The sequence below is a fragment of the Rhinolophus sinicus genome, linkage group LG06 (genome assembly GCF_036562045.2).
Source record: "Rhinolophus sinicus isolate RSC01 linkage group LG06, ASM3656204v1, whole genome shotgun sequence".
Classification (NCBI taxonomy): Eukaryota; Metazoa; Chordata; class Mammalia; order Chiroptera; family Rhinolophidae; genus Rhinolophus; species Rhinolophus sinicus.
The window spans coordinates 58,406,526-58,430,160 of record NC_133756.1 but is presented as its reverse complement, the minus strand read 5'-3'; the positions used below and the strand labels follow the sequence as shown (position 1 = coordinate 58,430,160).

The window sequence follows — 23,635 nt, the reverse complement described above, 5'->3', positions numbered from 1 at the left end:
GGTTTCTGCAGGTGAAAGTATAATGAAAGATAGGTTGTATTTGACATACCCCTAGCTGCCCATCCACAAGGATTTCCTTATAAATACAAACATCACTTAAAAAAAATTGCATGAAGACTTTTTTGGCTTGTATGAAACCACAATCATGCTGATTAATTCTGACTTTTGGTGTAAGGCTTTGTGAGCAAATGTATTCACTGTCTTTAAGTCCATAAATCTCCATGTTCAGTTATATTTTCTTCTGCAAAGTAAGTCCAGATGGTTTTAATTGATGTAATAAGGACAGTAGGTACTTAATACATTCTTGTTTATTCAATTAATATATATTTTAAATAATGGTTTCTAAAACATATGTTTTGAAAGAAACTCACCTGTTTCTTAACATACTTATATCCCACATTCTACACTATATGTGCTGAAATTTTTTATCACCGGCCTCTTTTTGAAGCCAGTATATCTAAATTATGACAATGCTATCACTCCAGAACTGGTTGGGTCCCAGGATGTCCAATTAACAGTCTTCCATTATCAATTCCTGAGATTCAGGGATTGTGTCTCCCTAAAATATGTGAGCTATTTTTCAGCCACATTGAAGTAGATCTTGAAAAACACCAACAAAGGGTGTACACAAATATTAAATGTTAGTTAAATGGTACCATTTCCTAGAAGGGGGTGGTTGAAATATATCAAGCCTGAGGATAAAGGTGTGGAAGGATATGTGATTAAGTGGCACTTGGAGTATATTAGATCATTTCCAAATTTTCTAATCCACCATCCATTTCTCTAACTTTCCTATATTTTTCATCACACAGAGAGTAGTCTAGAGCTCAACGTTCAACTACCCATTTCACAGAAGAGAAAAAGAATGAATGGCATACTGCTGGTTTATACTTTAGAATATAAAATATAAAAATGAAAAATAGATGGGAATTCAAGTGAACTATGTCTGGGTTTAAATTCTAGTTTTGTCCCTTACTATCCTATGAGCTTGAACAAATTCAGCTTTTCCAAGAAGAGGGCATAATGGATACTGCCTACTTTTCTGGGTTAATGTAAGGATTAAATGAAATCATGAACATGAAGACAGCACAATTAACTGGCATGTAATAAACACTTTTCTTTTCTCATTTTTCCAACATAGTTCCTGGCTTTCTTATACATTTAGATATTACCATAAAATCTGTCCAAAAGAATTTTCTTCTGAATTTGTTCCAACAAACATTTAATAGGTACCTATTATCTGTCAACCCATGCTACATAAGAGTAAATAATATAGAAATACACTGTACCTGAAATTGATTTGTCTCTATTTAATGTATTAGCCTTCATAAATGAACTTGTGTTTCAAGTGGGTTTGTATTGATTTACCTAGTGTTTCACTTTGTCCTCCATGTGACCCAGGTCACATGTACTTCAGAGTAGACAGGACCAAAGTCAAAGCAGAGTCTCACTAGGAAGCAAGCAAGGCCAGTACCCTCTGGGGTGCTGGTAGTCAAGGCCATGAGATTAGTTTACTAGCATGGCATATTTAATGCGCCGAGCTAAGGACTGAATTCTGATGCTACGTTCTCACTCATCAAAGCAAGCAAAAAACATTTTTAAGTTGAGATATTTTTAAAAAAATTAGTAGCACAGGAGAAAAATAACCCATTACATGGATGAAAAGCAACTTTTTAAGGAAGGAAAAATGAGAAGTCAATAATGGAAGAAAGTTTAACCCTGCGTGTGATGGGTAAAAACACCATGTGTGTGCTCAAAGACCAACTGATGGTGCCTGCAGTGGTAGTCGAATAGGGAGTTATTGTTTAATGGGTGCAGCGTTTCTGTTTGGGAGAAGGAACAAGTTCTGGACATGGATGGTGGTGATGGTTGTACAACACTATGACTGTACCTAAGCCACTGAATTCTGTGCACTTAAAAATGGTAATTTTATGTTATCTCTATTTTGCCACAATACATGCATACATACATACATACATACATACATGCATGCATACATACATACATACGATGCAGATACAGTCCCTTCCCTCCACTAAAAATAGAAGTTGGCTGGTTGAATCTGGGGGTTCTCTAGGAAACCATTCCACTTCCTGATGGTTAAAATGCAAAGGCACAGCACTTCTTTCTTTTTTTTGTAACTTGTGAGCTGGCACATGGGTGTATATTTAGGCTTCCTGCGGCCTGCTCTACTTAGAGAAGTCAGAGGCTTTATATATAAATCATTATTATTTACAGATGATAATGATGTGTTTTCTGTCTCAAAGCCATCCTCTAATAATCGTACAGCACTTCATATTTCTCACGGTGCTTTTAAAGCTATTATCTCGGTTGCTCTGCAGAACCCAGGAGACATTATCTTTGTTTTATAGTTTTGAGGAAATGGAAATCCAGAGAGATTAAGGACTCACTGTAGTCTTAGCATCCTCGGCAGGACTAGTAGTTGGGCATCCTGGGTGCTGAGTTAACATTCTTTAGACACAGGACAGTTAGACTTTCATTTTACAGGTGCGACACGAAAACATCTGTGGAAAGAGTGAAAAGAACCACGGTCCATCACGTGAATGTTTGCTTTCTCTGGAAGTAAGTGGTGATGGTCAGCATGACCAACACTAAGACAATTGAACATTTTTACTTTCTATCCAAATGTTTTGGCATTATATCATCATACCCTGAATATGAAAAGAATTTAATACCCATATTGGATCAAAATCATTTCAAACCAGGCCATACTTGTCATTATAGTTAGCAAATGCAAAAGACTAGTCTGAAAAGCTAGGTAGCACTGGGTTAATCAGTCTTAAAGCATCTTTACTTAAATTCATCATTTTATCAGGGCATTCAACTTCCATATTCGCAAAAAGAGACAGAAAATTAGTTATGCCCTGATTCATGGGCTGCATTTTACATAAATGCAAAAGATAAAACTGAATTTTTAAATAACTTTTTTGGGTAGAAAATAAGGGTAGAAAAACACAATTAATAAAGCCAGGGATAAGATTACATGCACAAACACATTTACCTTTTTACCTTGAGTAGATGCTAGAGAAGGACAGTAAAGTGCGCTTTAGATTTCTAAGGAAAAAGACAAATAGGGGACCTGCTTAATTTCCAGATTTAACCATAAGATTAAAGGCACTCTACAAATGAAACACGTCTTGTGATCTTAAAACCTGTGAAACATTTCTCCTATAGATTCACATAAAGTGGGCGGGGTATAATACAGTGAAAAATGTCCTTAGCAACATGGCTACTGTAGACACGAACATAGCTTTCATGTCTGTGGTTCTTTGATATCCTTCAGCAGAGGCTGATGGCATAACACCAAGGCATGTTCTACAAGGGGTCATTGAGAATCTGTTCCAAAGTCTCAATTTCACATATAGTAAAAATAATGGAAATATAATACAATTTGAGCTCAAAGTCAATTTAAAAGAATATCTAAAATACTTATAGCATTTATAGTAAACTTTATCAATGCCAAGTGTATACATATTAAATACTGGTATATATCAAAATCAGTAAGGGCGGGCGTAGGGGATGAAGCAATAACCTTAGCAATTAAAGCATAACACGATGGGTGGGACATTCTTGTTCTCAGGTTTATTCTTAGACAAATATGGTTTAAGGGAAAAGGTTATAGTGGATTGGATGGCAGCAGAATTAGGTGGATGAGGAAGCAGTTAAAATGTAAAAGTAATTAGATAATGAATGCTATCGAAGTAGAGGGAGATTTTTAATATCCTTTCCTAGGCATTCACCAGGAATTATTAATCTTTTTGTGAAATCAGTGATTTAGTTGAAGGTATAGAATTTGTGATTGTTGGATCCATCATATTAGATATGTGCGCCCCCAGATTGGAGTGATAATTCTAGCAAAATCAAAGTCATCAGAGATGAAATTAGGTCATGTGTTTTTGACATAGTAGAAGGGAATATACTGTCCTGATATTTTCCCCAGGTTTTTTGTATCATTCATCCAATTAAACACATGCTGAGTGTGAGGCACGGTGGTAGGTACTAGAAATGCAATGGTAGATGTGACACAGGACCTAGAAGGGATGACGTGTGTAAACACTGCCAGGCATGTCTAAGTGGTGGAATAGAGATGTGAATTAGCTACAGTGTTTGTATGAAGCATGGGGATTGTTCATTTCCTTGCATATTGGAGATCAGGGAAGGCTTCAATGAGAAGGAGAACCCAGGTTAAAGAATAGATCTTTACTAATCCTAAGCCTTGGGAAGGGTCAGAGGGTAGGGATAAAGGAGACAGGAAAGGACACAAGAGAGGCATATTCAGGCATATAAGTTATTGAGTATGGATGGAGATGTTTATGTGTGGGGTGGAGAGACAGTAGGAAATTATGTGAGGAAAGAAGACAAGGTCAAATTATAGACGAAACTGAATTGGACTCTGGAAATGGAGGAAGCTATTGATAAGTTTTGTGTTTTTTTCCTCCCTTAAGGAAAGGAATAATTGACATAAAAATGGCATTTTTATAAAGGTCACTCTGGGAACAGTACTTCAAATTGTTTGGATATGGTGCTGGGTGATACTGGAGGAAGAGACCATTATTGGAGACTGTATTTGTCTGTTTGGGCCACCATAAAAAGGTAATGCAGACTGTGTAGCTTAAACAATAGAACATTTATTTTCTCATAGCTCTGGAAGCTACAGGTTTTATTTTATTGTTTTAAACTTTTATTTATTTTAAGTGTGTTTTTCCAGGACCCATCAGCTCCAAGTCAAGTAGTTGTTTCTATCTAGTTGTGGAGGGCACAGCTCACACTGGCCCATGTGGGGATGGAACCAGCAACCTTGGTGTTATGAGTATCGTGCTCTAACCAACTGAGCTAACCGGCCACCCCTGGAAGCTACAGGTTTTAGATCAAGGTCCTGGCCAATTCCATTCTGGATAAAGATTCTCTTCTAGCTTGCAGATGGCCATCTTCCCACTATGTCCTCATATGACCTTTCCTCTGTGTGTGTTTGTGATGAAAGAGAGAGTAAGAGCTCTCTTATGTCTGTTCTCATAAGCCTACTAACCCTATGTGGAGAAAGAGAGAGCTGTCTGATGTCTATTCTTATAAACCTACTAATCATATGAGATCAGGACCATACCCTATGACCTCATTCAATCTTGATTACTTCCTTAATGGTCCTATTCCAAATGCAGCCACCCTGAGAGTTAAGGCTTCAACATACGAATTTTGGGGAGACACAAACATTTGGTTCATAACACAGACTATTACAGTTATTCAGGTAAAAGGTGATGAGGGCATGAATTGAGTAGTAGCCATGGGGCAGGAGGGGGAGGATGTCAGAGATGACAAGGAAATAAAATTCCTTGTGACAGTTCTTTGTGACTGTTTAGGTCTTTAAGTGTTGAGTGAGGGGGGAGGGGAAAAGTTTCAGTAACTCCCACATATTCTTTGTTGTTATTCCCTATAACAGTGTATTAGTCAGGGTTCTCCAGAGAAACAGAACAAATAAGATATTTATATACCTACTGGTCTATATATCCTATTAGTTCTGTTCCTCTGGAGAGCCCTGGTATATATATGGACTTCTCATGGGATTTCTCAGCCTCCATAATTGCCTGAGTCAGCCGGGAACTCTGACTGCAAGCTGGAGAACCAAACATGTCAGTTGTGTAATTCAGCGTGAATCCAAAGTCCTGAGAACCAGGAGCTCCGATGTCTGAGAGCAGGAGAAGATGGATGTCCCAGCTCAGTAGAACAAATTCACCCTTCCTCTGTCTTTTTGCTCTCCTCAGGCCCTCTTGGTGGATGATGCCTATGCACATTGGTGAGGGCCATCTTCTTTACTTAGTCTACCCATTCAAATGTGAGTCACTTCCACAATCACCTGCAAGCACACCCAGAAATGTTTTACCAGCTGTCTCTGGGCATCCCTTAGCCCAGTCAAGATGACACAAAATTAACCATCACAACTGGTTAGGTGGTAATACTGCTAATAGGAATAAGGATTATGGGGGAAAGTTTCTGATTTTGAGAAAAAGCTGGTAAAATTAGTTTAGGACATGTTAAGTGTGAGGTGTCTGTGGGTCTTGTGAGCAGAAATGTCCACTGAGCAGTTGGATTTGTAGATGTTTGGTTCAAGGAAAAAGAAACTGGGCTGGAGGTAGAGGGGTGGGGTCATCAGAACACAGACCCATAGTGAAGAGGGTCATCATGGGTAGGCAGGTGTGGAATAAAAAAAGGGGACCAAGAATTGACTTGTGGGAAGAAACTGGGCATGGAGACACCAAAAAAACCCTGGCTAAATGTGTTATTACTTTATTTTAAATTTAGGAGGAAAAAAAAGAAATACTTTTGGTTTAAAAGTTTATATTTTCCACATCAGACTTTCATCCTTTTTCTTAGTACTTTTGTATGAGCACATCCCCACCTTTATTGCTGACTCAAAGTGGTATTTTTGCTAATAAAGTAGCATCCCCTGGAAGGTGCTGTAACGAGTAAAGGATTGTACTTAGCTGTAAATTTAACCTCTGTAACTCCAGTTGCAGAATGAAGTCATTTATTACAGGGAAAAATCGCTGGCTCTGAAGGAGAAGACAAATGGTTGCCTCTTTGCCCTAGTTTAAATAGGATGATGGCTGTTGAACAGTTCCTTAAAGGCAAGGTCTGTTCTGTGGAGGCTACTGGCAGGTATTTGTGAGGCCGACAGTGTTCAGGGCTGTTGTGGGGGCAAGTGGTTCCTCTTACAGGTGGGAAGGCCTGTTATCAGAGTTCCTGCCTGTGCTCTGGATCCAGAGATCTGTCTCTAGCCCTTGTTATATTTGTTATATGGGCTAAGCTTGCCAGTGGGGGGGGGGGGGAAGCAAGCTAAATAAATAACAGAATAAAATACTACAAAACTGAAGGAAACTTCTTATGAGCTCACATTATATGAAATGTAAAATGAATATTAAAACTGACTGTATAGAGTCTAGTTGCCTAAAGCAGGAGCTAACCCATGCAAAGTAAAAGATGGCCTACTCCAAATCATGGTAGAGAAAGTACAATTAAAAACTGAAAGCATGGGATAGAAAGCAGGTGACTGAGGAAAAAGACACCCTGTTTATTGCTTATGCTTTTTAATTGTATTTATTAGTGATAGGTTTTCTGGATTAAGTCAAAGCTATAATAAAAATGTCTCTCTGAGACACTTCCATGACTGGGATGACCTTGATTTTTCTTTTTTTTTCTTTAGCCTAGAGGAGAAACTTTAATAATACCCTTCTCTACAAAGCAAAATATTTATCAGTTCTTTCTTGTTTAAAGCTGTTATCATCTCAAATAAGTATTTCCCCAGGAAATGAAAAGCAATGGCAAAGTTACATGAATTTGGAACATAAAAATATTGCAAAATTGGAAGATAACAGGTAAGACCGTTTCCATTAAATTGCACTGCCTTTGGGTTAAAGATTTTATCCAAGTGAGATGTAAAGGATAACTGTTATGAAATAGAAAGTCAGGAATTAAAACCAAAAAATATGCCTTTTAACATGAAACAGGATCAGATTTTTCCCCTTGAAGTAAAGATACAACTGTTGCATAATCACGTTGGCCTGAAGGACTGTTCCATACCTGGGGCAATCATCCAGGAACCTGAGTTGTAATCAGAAGTTGTGATGTACATTTTACTCAAAAAGTACCATCTATCTAATTAATACAGAGGGTTTCAGAGAAAATTCTATAGTGGCTGGAACCCTGATTCCACAGGGAAGCTTATGTTATAACAGCATAAATGGAGAATGGTTAGATGATAAAATCTTGGTGAGTAAAAGCAGAATGTACAAAGACTGGGCGGGGGGTAAACCTCAACAGAGGGAAATGTTTAAATCCATTTTTTAAAAGATCATGCTGTTTTAGAATCTTCTAGAATAACAACTTGAAAGTGATCTTTGGTTCGGAGGGGAAGAAAGAATGCAAGGAGATGTAATGCATTAAGAAATGAAAGCAGAGGTTAATGGATTGTCTTGGAGAGATGGAGGGTGGAATTTGTTGAGATCTCTCTTGTACGAATGGAGCAAAGTGCCACATGTGACACATGAGAATTCCGTGGTAAGACAGACTTATACCAGTATGCTCCTAAATGTAAGGTAAGCCATTAGGTTGGTGCAAAAGTAATTGCGGTTTTCGTAATTATTTTTAACCTTTTAAACCACAATTACTTTTGCCCCAACCTAATATTTCCTTCAAAATTATCCCTCAAAATTATCCTTCAGTGAAGGAGTTGGCTTTACACATAAGTCCTTGATACAATCTCTCAATTTATTAACTACTTTCTTTTGAACAACAAATTATTCTTAGGGAAGCCACACTTACCTCAATCTTTGGGCCTCAAGCTAGTTTTGAAAGCTTACAGAAGTCACCTAACAAACTAGAAATGAAGAGGCTAAAAATATTTTATACAGACTTAAAAAAAAAGAATTTGTTTCCTAGGAATAGTTTCATAATCATCAATTTTGCTATCTTTATAAACAAATCCTTTAAAGGTAAAATAAGTATTGTGTTGTGTCTAACTCAACTATACACCTATGGGAAGGATGAATACTTTTTTTGATGTTATGTGAATGACTTTTTGTGGGTTGGGATAAAATTTTTAATGTCAGCATCATGTGCTCAGGAAGAGCTGTGTTTTAAACAATGTTAAGAGAAATAAGATGATGGGCTCTGGTAAAGGGAGATAAATGAATCAGTGGCTATGGGAATGACAAAGATGTATGTAAAGAGAAAACAAAATTGTTTCATAAACTGTGAATAGCAAATAAAAGAAAGAGAGATGTCTAAGTTACTATTTCTAAATTTATTAATGTGACTAAAATATGTAATCACATTCAATAAGCAGACAGGATCTAAAAGTGTGTCTATTCAAGTTGGCAAAACCTTTTAAAACAATCTTCTCACTGGGAAAATGGGGGATTACCTTATATTTTTTCAGTGACATAGAAAACAGAGAGTTTCTCAAACTCCACGGTTGCCTGGATGAAAAACCATAGATTGGACTGAATACATGAGATTCCTTGCTCTTTATGAACCTTCTAATGGTCTAATGTGGCTAAATATATTGACAGAAAGACGGAAGCGCTAGATTAGGAAATCTAGTTTCTGCTGTAACTTCTATAGCACAACAATTTTCTCTCCAGAGTTTGAGTAGCTTTTGTTTTCAATGCCCATCATTCTTAAGGAAGATTATTTACTGAAGTTCCAGACCTTTATCAGTGAGAATCAAAATGAAACTTACTGATGTAATACAGAATTGTACACCTGAAATCTATGTAATTTTACTAACAATTGTCACCCCAATAAAAAAAAAAAAAGAAACTTACCATCTAGTATTTTACTATTTCAAATTTCTTTACTAAATATAATGAGCACTCAATAGATGCCTGCTCTTTTTATTATTGTCAGGCTTCTAGGCTAAACACTTCACACTTCTGATGACATTTTATCCATACAATCCTGTGATGCAGGTAGTTTGTTTGACAGGTGGTATGTTATTTTATAGGTGGTAACTGAAGCAAAAAAAGGTGACATGACTTGATCACAAGCCAGGTGATAGGTACCAAGGTGATGATTCTTCAAAATTTACATTCTTAATAAAAATTTCCACTACCTCCTGAAATGACTGAGAAAGGTGATGTGACTACTGAGGAGGGACACTTAATCCAACCTGGAGATTCTGGAAGCACTTCCTACTGGGGATGATGGTGTAGAAGGATCTGAAAGGTGAGTAAGAATTAGAAATAGGAAAAGGTGGGCAAATGTTTTCAGAGAGAACAGCATGAGCAAAAGCCCGTAAGTCTGAGACAGCATTGCTGTAAGTAGTTCAGTGTTGTCAGAGTGTACAGCGTGAGTCACATTGATGGGAAATACAGATTGGGGGCGGCTTATGTGGAGGATCCTATATGCTAGGCTGGGAGATTGGATTTTACCCTAGGAAATGGCAATAATTAGAAACAATGACCGTAGCAACAACCTGAGTATAAGTAAAACCAATGATCTGTATGGCTTAGAAATAACACAGGATTTCTATTTTCCAGACAGCTTTTGGGTATCAAAAAGATGAGCTATTAGTTATTCTTAATATCATTTTTGCAATATGTTGATTATTGCTTGGATATTTAAAAAATGAAAAACATTTGAGAACAGGCAAGTCTCCTTAGTAATGTTTCTGACCAGAGAAGTTGTTAGGGAAACCATGAAATGTTGGAAATTGAATGGTAGCCATTATTATGTGTAGCTGCGATATTACTTTTAATTTTATATCTCATTTACTCCTCATAATGAAGTCCAGGAAATAGGTGATGACTTCTCAGTTTTATTAGGGAAGTAAAACCAGAAAAACTGCACCAAAGGTGAAGTGACTTGTTGAAAGAAATCTAGTTTAAAATGTAGTATGGTGAAGACACAGTGAGCTCACAGTGCTGGCTGAGGAGGCCTGGAAGTTGGTAAACCAACTGCAAACATTGGGAAGAGTTAACTCTTTCTGTGGGCAGATGCAAAAAATGAAATATATCAGACTCCACAAAACCCTACCTGCTTGTTAGTAATTTGTTGGTAGGTTTTTTTTTTGTTTTTTTAACAAGAAGATAAATTAATGGTAAGCTACTGTATAAACTTTCCAAGATCTAAAACCTATAAGGAAACCAGAGGTATAACTTGGAAAGATAAATGACTGAGGGTATCTGAACAAGTAAGAATCAACCAGGTAATGCTGTGATTACATTAACAACCCTAAAATCTCAGTGGTTTATGACAAGAAAGGGTTATTTTTTGCTTGCATTGACCACTGAGGTTTGGCTGGGAAGGCTCACTCTAGTACCCAGATTAAATCAGCAGCTGTATCCAGCACTGTAGCAGATGGAAAGGGAAAACGTGAAATCACACACTGGCTCTTAAAGCTTCTACATGGAAGAGACATGATCACATTTCATTGGCCAGAACAAATCACATGGCCACATTTGATTCAAAGGGAGTAGGGAATTGCATTCCTACCATGCACCCAGAGGGAGAACAACAAAAATTTGGTCAACAACACTAACTATCACCACGAGATCTTAACAAAAATAACAGTGCAAGCAGCCTAACAAAAGGAAAAGTTCTGGAGCGAGGGGTGGCATTAGGGGCTTATAATTATGTGGACATGTGATGACTTATTCATAATGGTGACTAAGAGGAGAATAATATTTAATATATCATTTCATTGGAAGTGTTGCAGTAGTTGGCTAATTTATGCTGTGAGAAGTTTGCTGACAAACACCATAGGATCTCTCACTGGAAATAGTACTGACTAGGTCACACTGAGACTTTGTATGGGATATGTTTATCATCCCTTCATTCTCATCAAAGGCTCAATCAAACCAATTATGTTAGTTCTAACTTTTTTTTTTTTTTTTGAAAAGGTGATTCTAATAGTGTTCCCAGTTGCATTGCTATCTGCTGGCATTGGACTTCAGGAACTTATTTGTTATGAATTTTCTCTACAAAAATTTCATGCACCAGATAAGATTCTACTTGTCGCTACTTCTATACTTTATTCAGTAAAATATCTAATTTTGTACTATCACATAGAAAATGAACTAGGCAACTCAAATATTTTCCATTACTGAAATAATCTCATTTTCAGGGAAAATCTGATTTCGAAACATCATTCTCCAAATAGAACAGATTCCTTTAGAAAGCATGTACATGAGCGGTTTTTCAGATCCGGTTTCCTCAGAAGCTGATAATGAGACCAGGATTGAAGGGCAAGTGTCATAGTCTATTTGGGATGTGATCCCAGATAGCACCAGAAGGACAGTGAGACAGGTAAGGAAGGAAGCCAACACAAGTTCCTTAATGAGCAGGTGACTGCTGTGGGCAACTGACACTCAAAGTTGGGGACCTCTGAGAGACAGTGTAGATTACAAGTTAATACAAGCATACCTCAGAGATACTGCAGGTTTGGTTCCAGACCACCACAATACAGCCAGTCATGATCTTTTTGCTGGTGGAGAGTCTTGCCTTCAACTTGTAAAAAATGGAACATCTGTGAAGTGCAATAAAGTGAAGTACAATGAAATGAGCTATGCTTGTAGAATCTTCCTTCCAGGTGGGGAAGCTGGGGTAATTTTAAACCAACTTACCTCCTTGATTCCTTGAGGGCTGCTTTGAGGGGCATTAACTCCCTGGCACTTCCAGCCTGCACCCCTGCATTGCCAAAGTGGGGTCTGGCAGCCAGAGGAAGCCCTTGAACAGAGAAGTAGAGAGGGAAGAGACTTGCAGTAAGACGCCATTGGCCTGCCAGTAGGAATGACAGGGTGGAGCCCCAAGGGAAGTGCCAACATTGTCAGTACAGAGAGGATACTTGGCTTTCTAAGCCATTTGCTCTGCTATAGCCATCAATGACCCTAGACGTTAACTTTTTAAAAATATGAAAAATGTAGTGTCATCTGGGAAAACATGGCATCTTTTAAAAATGTAGCAGTGGCTAGGTCATACACAGAGTGGCCAAGGGTGGAGATGGAGGAGTTCTGACCAGTTCAGAACCAAGATTCTTGGGAGAAATGACTTTGTTCATAAGCAGGCTGGGAAAGGGAAATGCCTCAAACGGCTCATAGGTGTGTTTCATCAAGCAGGGAGGAAGCTCTCTTAAAGCCATGTACTTTTCACCTAAGGGCAAGTGGCCCTTACCTCTCATTCCTTGAGAAATGAGAAAAGAGAACCAGTAGATATTTTCAAAGGTTTGGTAATGTTTTAATAAGTTTAATTACTACACTATAACAGGAAGTGGAGTATTGGATATTATTTAGAAGTTAGAGACTCTTAGTTAATTAACTCTAAACTCAAGTGTTTTCAAGATACAGGAGAATGGAATTGTCTGGAAGTATTGACCATTATTTTCCAAGCAGATCTCCGAGGATGGCGGAAAGTAAGGGTTTGTCGGGGGGAGGTGGGGGGGAGGTAGAGTTCTCCTAAAAAGAGAATTCTGGAAGTCATCATAATTAAACAAAGAGGAAAATGTGCCAGGCAAGAGTGGGTGGGAGCTGTTTTCTCTTTGTGGTTGGTTGTGTTGCATTCAAGATCCCTAACCTAAGATGAGGTTTCTGAGCTTCCAGTAGGCGAGTAGCCACCCAGGAGACCCAGGGCTCCAGGAAGACAGGCTCAGGTGTCCTGGCCCCGCAGGTGAGGAAACCCACGCTCCAGGAAGCCAGCTGGGCGGGCAGCGAGTCCTGACTCTGCTGCTCCGTTGCCGCTAGCGGATCCAAGGGCGGGACAGGCGCTCAGGAACCCGGCCCGACGGGCGCCGCTCGCACTCACGCTCGCTCCTGTACCCGACCTCACGCCGTGGTCTGAGCCGCCGCCCTGCTCCTTCCCCACGCCCGCTTCTGTTTGTCTCTATTCTCTGGCCCCACGGCCCAAAGCTGCGCGTGTCCAAAGTAAAGGAACTCCTTTCTATCGACTAGGGGAGCGGAGGGAAAGCGCGTGTTACCTTTGCCCTGCACCAAGGGTCGCCCCGTGCGCGCGGGCCGGGACCGCGGTGCGAGGAGAGGCGCTCATCGTCTGGGAGGGTACGAGAAAGCGGGCATCTCTGGTCCTGGGATGCAGTTGTCCCCGTTTCTCCTGTTCACCGCGCCGCCCGCGCTCACTCTGGGGGAAGTTGGTTGCAAAGTTTCCGAGTGAGGCGTTGGCTCCTGCAAGTAGCGCTCAGGGCGGGTGTGGACGCCGGAGGCAAGGACAGAAGCGCTCCTCGCGGTGTCTTTGTTCTGCTCTGGGGGACAGACCTGGCCAAGGAGTCGCTGGGAGAGAGAGGGGATCGCCAGAGACATTCCGGACCCAGCAGGGGCTCTTTGCTTCCTCTCCACCTCCTCCTTTAGGCATCTCCCCCACCCCCAGCCCAACCCCAGCACAGTTCCCAAGGCCCCAAGCCTCCTCCACCCCAACCCTTTACCCCCAAACTTCACTATCCCGCAAAGGTCCCACGTCTAGGATGGGGAAAGAAAGAGGGTGGAGGTGAAAGTGAGCCCTGGGCCAGGTACCTCCTGGAGAGTGGCTGTTTGCTTTGGAATGTTTCGGGTTTTTCCTTTGCCCTAGAAATTGCTTCCCCACACGTGCCCCCATTCTCTCCTATTTCCCCCACTTCTCGACTTTCCTCCTTTTCAATTCTAGTGAGATATAGAGGAAAAATTAGCGCTGTTCTGTCACTCAGAGAGCCAATGCTGTGATCCGCAATTGGGATAAGGGTTTAGATATTGGAGATGAGGATGGGGTCCCCAATTCTGGAGTTTTGGGAACAACTGGTAAAGGACCTGGGGAGGAGTCTGGAGCTGCCCCCGGTCGGGACACTTCATTTGCTTAGGGCGGAGCTGTGGGGGAGGGGATGGACAGGGCGATGCTTGGCGGGACCAGCAGCGCCAGGGGGTAGAGGATGGAAGGCGGCCTGGGACCCGAGCCAGATATTTGGGGCAAAGATAAGGCGGTGGCCTAGGGAAGAGAACAGTCGAGGAGGGTTTGGCTCCAGGGTCAGAGGGAGCCAGGTCATCCAGAGTCTTGCCGTCCCAGATCGAGGACGGGCAAATTCGGGGTCTGATAGCTGGGCGCGATGCTTCAGGTGGGGACCCGCCCTTGAGCCCCTGGACCAAGTTGCGCAGTACCAGCAGCAACAGGTAGTCGGAGGTGGGCTTTGTCCTGAGGATTAGAGGGCTCTCCCAAGGGCTCGCATGTGGGGTACGCGGGGGAGAAGAGTGTTCTAACACTTGGAGCCCCTCTGAGTTGTTTTGGTGTGTTGGGTGGAGGGGGTGAATCTGGGTGGAGGAACAAGGATATAGAGCTGGGGGTGAGTTCCACCTCGGATTGTATAACTGCCGGTATCTTCTGGGGTTGACCCCTTGCCCTTCGCATTTTGTCTCTTGGGATGATGAAAAAACTGGCAGAAACTCGATGCCAAAGTGGATTGTTCACGTTGATTGGCAGGGAAAGTGCGAACAAAGAGGCGCATCTCCCGGAAACAATGATTTTGGAGATTCACCCCCCCCCGCCCCCCCGCAGACGTGAGCACGTTGGGCAGGGGGCGTTATGGAGGGGACCAGGACCGGCATCTCCCGGGAAAGTTGGAGCGAGGTGGTGGGAGGACAGGGTCGGGGCGAGTGGCGTGGAGCTGGGGACTGAGCGGCCCGGCGCCTCAGAGGTTCGCAGCCGGGCGGGAGATGCGGGGAGGGAGGGGGCGGAGAGGGAGGGAGGGAGGGGAGGGGAGAGGAAGAAGGGGTGAGAGGGAGAACCTGCCGCCGCTCGCCGCCTCTTTGTCTGCTCCGGGACTGGGAACAAAGGGGGGAACTCTGATGAACTCTCCTCCCCTCGCCCCGGACGCCCGGGTATCTCCCTCTAGCAACTTTGCAGCCTCGACTTTCTGCGCTGTCAGGCCACACAAAAGTGTCCGCGCGCCTCGCGGACTGCAACAGGGGAATGTCTCTGAAAAGTGTGACCAAGTGGGAAGAAGGTGAGTGGAGACTGTTGTCTTGTTTACCTCTCTCCCCCTTAATGCGCCCCGCTCTCCGCCCTTGGAGAATAGAGGAGTCGTCCAGTGACGAAGTTTAGCTGGAAAGTTGTACCTCCTTTCCCCCGCTGCCTTCTCTTTTGTTCTTTAACGAACTTGCACAGATGGTTTTATTTGTTCATTTTTAATAGGCGAAAGCCAGGCAGGCATTTTTCTCAAGTGCCTCTTTCTGTGAGGAGCTGGGGCGGGAGAAAGGGCATATTAAGGGGCATTGCCTCGTTGGGTCCCAGCGGCGCGCACACGGGAGAAAACATGCTGAAATCGATGGGGTCTGTCCAGTCTCACCCCCACCCTGCCCAGACTTTGTCATGCAAAAGAAAGAGATATGGAGCTGGGGGTCGTTTCCTCACCGTTTTATAACTTAACTGTCTGTGGAGTGCTCAGCAGATCCAACGCACAATGCCAAAGCTGCAACAATAGAATGCAGAAGAGGTTTGAGTTGAAGGGGAGTGGACTCTTGTGTTTGTGGTCCAGGGGCTTAGAGGAAACAGGTAAGAGTTCACGAAGTTTTCTTTGAGGCTAGGGTGGGTGGGCAAAGCCACAGGTTTCCAACTGTCAGAGATGCAGGGATGGAGGGATGGGGCCTGGACCACTGGTTAGAGTAGGCCATCCCGTGGGCCCCTTTAGTTTCACCACCCACCCAGAATAACCTATACTGTTCTTAGGATCCATCATCACCTCTCTCACTTTACCCCCCTCCCATTTCAGTATGTTTGAATAGAAAGTGGAACATGAGCCCCCAAAGCTTCTCAGACCCTGCCCTTCTCCTGCCTTTTGTGTTTTAACCTTTTGTTTCAATCTGCCACGCCCGCCCCAGAGAGGGATGGCTGTTGCTGCTCTTGTGGGTGCAGAGACACCTCAGTCTCCTCTGTGTTGATAGGTAAAGGGAGACTCCCTAACTTTGTTTCCCAAGTAGCTCAGCTTCGCAGTGTTTCTAGGTTGGTTCTTGCTCAAATGAGGGAATCGCTCCGCAACTAGTAAACCTCCACTTTATATGAAATTTCTTTCAGTGCTTTTCCACTTTACCACAAAAATTGCTTATTCGTCTTGTCCTGTCACTTGGTTAACAGACGTTTAGGGACAGCATCTGGGAGTTAGTTGAAGGTGGGCAAATGTATGCTCTAGCTGTTAGGATGTGTTGAAATATTAGGAATGTGTAGAAGAGGCTTTTTGAATTCGACAATGCAAATTTAGGTCATTATCTTCAGGTATGTTTTATGGGATCTTTCCAAATACCAGCGTAATTTATCACTGTCTCCATTCTCCTCTCCTCTCCCCACCCCAGAGCTAGAGGCTTTCCTCACACCCTTGGACTTACCCGCCTTTTCAGTTTGACAAGACATATGAAACATCAAACTAAACGTGCTGCTAATAACTGGAGGAAATCCAAACACCGTCTCTTTTAACATCTTAAAAGTTACGATTTTGCATAGTAGTGTCCATTATTACAACTTGCACCTAAAAAGGATTCAAGTGCCAGAACTATGTAGTTTTGAATTTTCATGTCAACGACTGCAATATATTAATGCTTTGGTTATTTATTTTTAAAGAAACTGAGTGTGTAGAGTAATTTGGAAGCTAATGTTAATTAATTTCAATTGTACAGGTGTAATTATTATTATCAGCATCCAGAAAGCATCAAGCAGTGCATTGTACTTACGGGATCTTTCTATCAGTGAACATTATGGAAGTACCGATACAACATCATGTCATTCCTGGATGAAAAGTTATCGAACTTCTTCGTTTGGAGTTACATAAAAGTTAAAGTGTTGGGATTTTTGATGATGCCTTCCCTATGTGGATTACTACAGTTTGATCACTGGGAATTCTCCACCTTATGGAAGGTACTTTTCTTTTTAAATATTCTATAAGTGCTTCATTTTTGGGTGGGTGCTAATGCCATTAGAGAATTGTCCAGTTATGTTGAGCTGTTGCCTGATGAAAGTGATTTATGACTTTTGGTTTCCTTGTTTTGAACTGGTTTTTGTAGATTCATTTTCATTTGGAATGAAGATTTGGGTACTTCTGATGAAATCTCATTAATTTTACAATGTGTTCTTCAACATTAGCGTGCATATAAATGTGGATTATGTTGTCACTAAGGAAAGTTATGTAACGATGATGGCCCCAAGAGGCAAATGTCCTATTTTATTTATCATTGATTTTGGTTTAGCTATCTCAGTGAATGTTTCTACATTAGCAGAACTTTTGTGGTTTGCATTATTTTTTTTCACTTTTGAAATTTCATTTTAGTAAACAAAATCCAGAAGTAACCAGAAATAAATGAATTTCTAATAAGTGGGAGTCAATATCAAGTACAAGTTCTAACAGAATAAAAACTTGACTATGTAATAACAAAGAAGCTGTAAATTTGTTTAGTCTTTATGGTCTACATCAAGTTTTTATAGTGTTCATTAAGAGTCTTATATTTCTTCTTTTAAGTCTTACAATTCATTTTTGTTCATCTCTGTGAGAAAGCAATTAAAAGTTCACGTAAATACTGTTGGTAATATAGAAGTATTTTGATGCAGTATTTACTTTCCTCCTTTAACTTTCCTTGTTTGCCTTGGAAAGTGAGAGTTTTCTTTGTTTAAAATAGGGTGCTTTGAAATGATTTAAGTTGAAAGATTTGATTCTCCAAATGATTCAAGTTCAAAGTGCTTTTCAATCTTACAGAGGGAGAATATCCTTGATACATTACTTTAATTGAAAAATGTTAATCTGGTCAAAGAAGATAATTGGGAATTGCAAATATTTTTATTCTGTTATAAGTAAAAAAGTATTAAGATTTGCTTCTTTCTTGTTGTATAAACTTGTATAAACAAACTGCTTAATCATTTTGGACTTTAGTTGATCATCTATAAGATGAAGATTAGATTCAAGAAACTTTAAGAAATCTTTTAGCTTTAACATTGTTTGATTTACCGATTGCTCCTATAATTAAGGTATATCCTCTCTTGTGAAGTTTATTTTTAATTTGTTGAATAATAGAGTTACTGATGTGGATAACTTCATGTGTATTAATAATTACTTTGTATGAATTCTTAGCTCAGGGAATATTAGTTTAGGAAATATGTTTTAATTTTCTATAAAGTATACTTTCGGCAATGTGTGATATATGGAAATGTCAGAGTTCCTCAAATGTTTTCAACAAAAGTTTATCTGCTGAAATATTTTTTGGGGGGTGGAAAAATGCAGTATTGTTTCTCATCAAGTGTTTTACCTACAAATGTCTGAAGTAAATACGTTTGAGTTTATTCTAATGGCCACACCGAGTTGGGCTCAGAGGCTGAGAAACAGACTTGGGCATGAAACATACCTGAATTTGAACCTCAGCCCAGGCAACTATTCACTATGATACTTTCGCCAGGTTACTTGATTTCCTTGGGTCTCAGTTTCCTGATTTATAAGTGGGGATTATAACACTTTTCTCATGGGTTGTTCTGGGGAATGTATTTTTAAAAAGCGTATATGTAAGAAAAAACAGAGGGCTCAACATCTGTAAAAGGTCCTATTATTACCATTCACAATGAACTAGTGATGTTTTGATACTTCCAACTTTCTTCGTTGACTGCCTTACAAGTTTCAAGCCACATTAACCAAAAATATTCACTGAAATGTTCAATTTGGATAGAAGTTTTCACATATTTAAATGTTTTTTTCTAATTTAAAAACATGTTCTATTGAATTCTTTTATCCAGTTAAGTGAGGATTAATTCACTACAACCAACATTTGTTAAGTCTTACTATGTGTAAGCATGTTGCTGAAGGTCATAGCTTCATTTTGGAATATGTGGTCCTTCTATTTCCTTACAGACATTTCTGTAAATTGAGATAATAGCAAGTTTCTAGAATGGGTTTACTCAATTTCTCTATTTTCGATGCTATCAATGATGAGTAGACTTAGATATAGTTTTTAAAAATTTTGTTACTCACTTTTCAGCTATAGTGTTAAAGTGATGGTTCAGTAGTTTCTTGATGAGGAAATCAAGAACTATTGCATGTTTTCTGATATTAGTTTTTATAGAATGATCTTTACTTAAATAGAAAACTCACAGTTAGTATAAACAACACTTGGAAGAATAGCATATCATTGTGAAATGAAGTTTGAAGTCCTGGATTTTCATTTTCTAGATCTGTAATTTAGCAACATCTGAGTGATTATTTAGTTTGATGAAGATGCTATTCATTTACCCTTAGGAAATTTTTGATGAGAATGTTAAGGTATTGCTCTTTATTTATAATTTACCAGCAGATAGTTGCCTAGCAATGATAATGTTAAGAAGAAAAATATTAAATAAGTCAACATTAAAATGGGAAAATATTTTTTCCCAGATGTATCCAAAATTTTATGTTTGTGACCACATTTATTTTAATGAGGGGATTGTATCATTTGTATATCAACTACTAATATAATAATTTGTAATTACAAAGTTTCAAGTGACAAATTCCTTTAAATTGTTCAATATGATGCTAATTCTTAAATTATAACCAAATATACTCAGTAACTTTACTGTAAGTATCACATTTTATCGTCTTGGTGATTTAAAACTCTTCGTTGATGTGGATTGGTTTGAATTACTGAAATCAGAACAATGTACCAAGTTATTTCAAATAAATTTATATAGGAAGAAAATCTAAATATTTTTATGTGCCATCTAAAAATGATGAATGCAACATATACTAAATATCTTATAGGTAAACAAAAAGCATTTATCTTTTAAGTTTATAGTAACTCTAGGAGGTGATGTCCTGAATATTTTGTTATATTTTCAGTACCATGTCTACTTATTTATTTGCTATTAGTTTCTTTAGGTACAATAAGAGTTCCCAAATTTACTTTGATTTTTTTCTTTATCACCTCAAATTTGCTGATTTTTAAATGCCAGTCATTTCTAAGAACTTTGGTCGTAGTTTTGCTGATTATTGTTGAAGATACAGATGTTCGGAAATATATTTTTCATGAAACTATGAAGCTTACGTTAGTCATTCATTGTTGCCTCTTTCATTCTTTTTCAGTAATATTTATTTAGTGCCTTCTATGTGCCAGACATTGTTCTAAGCTCTGAGGATACAAAAGAAATAAAAATCCCTGTACTCTTGGAGCTTTTACTAGTGACAGTAAAAAATATGTTAAAAGTCAGCATATACTACTGAGTAAAATAAACTAGGAAAGGGAGATATGGAGTAGGAGGGAAAGGGGTTGCAGTGTTCAGTGAGATGGCCAGGGATGACCTCATGGAGAAGGTGACATTTGAGGAATTCTGTGAAGGAAGTGAAAGAATGAGCTACGCGACATCAGGTATACATGGCAAGTGCCCGGTATAGCAACAGAAAGCAAGGAAGGTGCAGTAGCTGGAGTGGGGAGTGAGCGAAAGTGACAGTGGTAGGAGATAAGATCATAGAGGAAATGGGAATATGGTGAGCAGATCACGTGGATCCTTAAAGGCCATTGTGCGGACTTTGATTTTTTATTTTTGCTGAGGGAGGTGGGATTCCACTGAAGGGTTTTAATGATTGACCTGCTGTAACTAGTGTTGTAACAGGATGACTCTGGCTGGTGGGTTGAGATCAAATTAAAGATGAGCAAGTTCAGAAACAGGGAGATCATTTAGGAAACTATTTCAGGCATCAAGTGAGAGGGGATGGCTACTTAGACAAGGGTAAAAGTAGCATGGAGGTAGTGAGAAAAGGTTGACTTCAGAAGATATTTTGGCTGGAGGATTTTCTAGTGGATTGGATCAGAATTATGAGAGAAAGAGAAGAGTCAAGTATGATTCAGAGATTTTTGACACGAGCACCTGCACGGACTGAATGCCTATTAACTAAGATGAAGTGTGGGCTTGGGGTGAGGGAGACCAGAAGCTCAGTTTAGACACAATATTAAGATATGTTTTAAGCATCTTGATAGTTTGATACACAAGTCTGCTTTCCTGGGTAGAAATCTAGAGGTAAAAATTTGTGAGTTGGAAGAGATTACGTTTTATTTAAAGCCAGGAGTCTGGATGAGATCACCAAGGGAGGAGTGTAGAAAGAAAAGGGGTCTATATACTAAGCCTGGGGACCTTCCAGGTTTAGAAACGGGGAAGATGAGAAGGGGTGGGTAAAGAATAGTGAGAAGGGCCTGCCAATGAGATGGAAGTCCTGTGCAGAAAGGGTCTCTAGGAGGAAGGCAAGATCATTTGTGTCAAGTGCTGCTGATCGCTTGAACAAGATGACAATTGAGAGCAGAGGTTTGGGTTTAGGCATTTGGGACAACAGCACTTACTGGTAGTCTTGGCTAGAGCACTCTTGGCAAATGGTGAGAGAGATCACATCTTTTTCCTAATTTGTGTGGTCCTTTACATACCTTTAAAAAACATCTATCCTAACTAAAACTACTCGGTACTTTCTAATTGATAAAATGCTTTCACGTATGCTATCTTTGTTAAGTCTAAGAGAGGTGGGATGATAATATCTATGTTTATCTTATAGAACAAGAAATTAAAGACTCAGAAGTAAAGTGATTTATTGAAAGTCATCCAAATATGAGATAGGCTGTCTTTTAACTTCAAACTCTTTGCTATTCATGATAGGGTAGATAGTAATGCTAAAACAAATTCCAATGAAATGTGATACGGTAGAGGTGATAATAGCAGAGCATACAAAGTATAGGATTATATCAGGGAAGGGAGTGATCTTTTGGGGTCAGGGAAGACTTTCTCGAGTTGGGATTTAAAAGATGCATCTTAACGTGGTCAAAAGGAGGGACATTCTTGCTTTGGAAATAAGGGATGTTAACTGGAATGTATTTGGGATGCTTAAGCCATTTGATTCATGTTGAACATGAAGGAGAATGAATGAGAGACAGGCTAGAGTGATAGCAAGTGCTAGTTCAAGCTTGGATTGAAAAATTGTTTTAATAAAACAACTACTAAGTGCCATCTTAAATGTCCCTTGTGTCATACCTTGTGTATAAGGTAGTTATACACAGCGTATTTAGCGATGCCTGAACTTATGTACATCACTACAAATGCATTGCCTTAGTCACTTTGGGCTGCCATAACCAAGTACCATAGACTGGGTGGCTTATAAACAACAGAAATTTATTTCTGATCGTTCTAGAAGCTGGGAGTCCAAGATGAAGGTGGTGGCAGATTTAGTGTCTGGTGAAGGCCTGTTTTCTGGTTCATAAACAGCTGTTTTATTGCTGTGTCCTCACATGGTGGAAGGGGCAAGGGAGCGCTCTCGGGTCTCTTTTATTAGGGCACTAACCCCATTCATGAGGGTGCCACTCTTGTGACCTACTCAATGCTCAAAGGCTCCACCTCCAAATGCCATCATATTGGGAATTATGTTTCAACATATGAATTTTGATTAATTTTGAGGAGATACAAACATTCATTTTATAGCAAGTATATTTTCAAAATTCTCTTCTTCCTTCAAAAATATATGTACGTGTGAATCATATACCATTGAAGAGCCTCTGGTGACTGTATTTCTAGACTATATCAATCAGGATGCTTTTAACATCAAGTAAGAAAATACTTAGCAAAAAGTGGCTTAAAAAGTAAGGGTTTTTATTTTATTTTTTGGTTTCACATTAAAGAAATTTGGAATAGGACTATTCTAGGACTGGCTAATTTAGCCGCTCAGCAATGTCACAGTTCCTGTTTAGCTGACCTTGTCCTGGTCCTGAGATAGCTGCGGCAGCTTCAAGCATCGTGTCTCCAATTGGGAATGGAAGATAGAAAGATCAGAAGAGTTGAATTTTTGCATATATTTATTTATTTTAAATGTACTCGATTCATGATATTTTTTTTGGGGGGGGAGTAAATGTACAGAGTTGTACAGAGTTGCAACCATCCCATTTTAAGAACTTTCTGTTACCCCTAAAATATCCCCTATGCTCATTGACAATCAACTTCTGTTCCCACCCACCTGGCTCAGGCAACCACTAGTGTACTTTCTGTCTCTATACTTTCTGGACCGTTCACACATAAATGGAATTATGTGGCCGCAATTAGCAGCCTTTTTATCTGGCTTCTTTCTCTCACTGTAAAGTTTTTGAAGTTCATTCATGTAGCATTCATCAGTAGTTTGTTCCTTTTA

The 23,635-nt window shown here is 39.8% G+C and overlaps 2 long non-coding RNA genes across 4 annotated transcripts in view; one reads left to right on the top strand and one right to left on the bottom strand.

Moving 5' to 3' along the window:
* Positions 1-2,357: 2,357 nt before the first annotated feature.
* On the bottom strand, positions 2,358-13,620 carry LOC141572394 (uncharacterized). The gene is made up of 4 exons (XR_012497756.1): positions 13,484-13,620; positions 12,138-12,240; positions 11,938-12,040; positions 2,358-2,525 (listed from the first exon to the last, which is right to left on the bottom strand). It is a non-coding gene; the product is annotated as an uncharacterized LOC141572394 (long non-coding RNA).
* A 1,659-nt stretch (positions 13,621-15,279) lies between these two features.
* Positions 15,280-23,635, top strand: part of LOC141572137 (uncharacterized) — a 390,849-nt gene continuing 382,493 nt past the window's right edge. For all 3 annotated transcript variants that reach the window (XR_012497315.1, XR_012497316.1, XR_012497314.1), the window contains exons 1-2: positions 15,280-15,487; positions 17,151-17,388. This is a non-coding gene — a long non-coding RNA (uncharacterized LOC141572137). The remainder of the gene's footprint in view (positions 15,488-17,150; positions 17,389-23,635) is intronic.